This window comes from Macaca fascicularis, chromosome X (genome assembly GCF_037993035.2).
Source record: "Macaca fascicularis isolate 582-1 chromosome X, T2T-MFA8v1.1".
Lineage (NCBI taxonomy): Eukaryota > Metazoa > Chordata > Mammalia > Primates > Cercopithecidae > Macaca > Macaca fascicularis.
Window position 1 is genome coordinate 94,728,759 of NC_088395.1, and position 1,548 is coordinate 94,730,306.

At 36.6% G+C, this 1,548-nt stretch overlaps 1 pseudogene; it reads right to left on the reverse strand.

Moving 5' to 3' along the window:
- Window positions 1-220: 220 nt before the first annotated feature.
- Window positions 221-1,203, reverse strand: LOC102126126 (F-actin-capping protein subunit alpha-1 pseudogene; annotated as a pseudogene).
- Window positions 1,204-1,548: the final 345 nt, after the last annotated feature.

Consider the following 1,548-nt stretch of genomic DNA (forward strand, 5'->3'; position numbering starts at 1 on the left):
ATACCTTGTCTAAATCAGTACAGGGCTTCATGGCTAGGAAACTGTTTTAAACAGTAAAATGTCATTAGGATAGATTTCTCTCTCACCAACATTAAATGTGGCAGAATTAACAATAATAAAAAAAAAGGTTTACATATAGATATAGCAATAACAGAAAACTACAAGGCAGAGAACACAAAAGAATCAAGACAGTGCTATAGGTTCAACAGTATTCCATGAGGCCAGAAAACCAGTTAACTTTGAAAGCCCTAGCAAAATATCACTCTTGTTTATAAATCACTTATTTATCATATGACTACACATTGAATCTTTGTCTTTCCACATACTGAAGAATCCTACATTCAGCCTTTAAGCATTCTGCATTTCTTGGCCAATCTTGTAGCTGACTATCTTGTTCCAGTCGATTTTGGTGCAGGTAACTGGAAGCTGCAAGCACAAGGCCTTGAGCATGGTATCTGACACTGTTTGATAGTTTTCGCCAATTGCTGTCTGATACTCATTTTCTGCATTCTCTATGATTTTAATAAACTCCTTTGCAGTTTGGGCTTCATTCGAAACAGTTAGTGAATCCTGTACATCTTTATGACTAACCAACTGAACACTGCCAACTTCATAATAGTGAACCTGAATCTTAAGCACTCCAACCACCTGGGTTGTAGGTGGTGTGATGGTGAACTTCCACTCTGATCTCCAACAACCATTCCAAAAGTTTTTAGGCTGAAACTAGTGGCTTTCAATATGTGCAGTAATAGTCTGTTGTCCATTAATAGTTTTAGCATAGACAATACAGAAACCGTTGGAATAATGGTCTTTCACATAGGCTCTTAAAACACCATCACAGGATTCTCTCCAAGATTTCAGACCTCCATCTAATTCTTCTGGATGGGGTCACTGCTTCTTTCCATAAGTGATCAAATTTAAAGGAAATTTTGTTTCTTGATCTAAAAATCTGCTATTACCCAGGTTACTGTGCTCGGTAATTAAGACCTGATCTTCATATCCTTCTATCTTCACAGGCTTGAATTGATCCATGTTATACTAGGCAAATGCATGTGCTACCCCTCCCCTGAGGAGACTGTCATTATTAAGTAGTAGCTGAATATCATTGAATACTTCACTAAATTCTTCTGGGGGTGCATGAGTGATGAATTTAGCAGCTATGCCTACCTTCTCATCAGACACACAGTCATCAAAGTCGGCCATCTTGGGCTGTTCTAAGACCTTTTTTTTTACACTTTCAAAATGATAACCTGTTTTATTACCCTAGGTAATTGTCAGCTAAATAGCCACAAATTTTTATATTGAAGAAAATAACCCTTAGGTGAAAATGTGATAACAAAAATTTACATCTCAAAGTAAAGAGAAAAAGTCTGGTGTGCTAGAGGGAAATCGAAACCAGCTTAATTGCCAGTTAAACATAAAATAGAAATCTATCATAAAGGCCTTTTAAATATACACACACACAAACATACACACACTCACACACAAAGATTCTGTAACTTTTGCTTCAGAACTCTAGCCATGAAATATTAATACAAATTTGCTGGC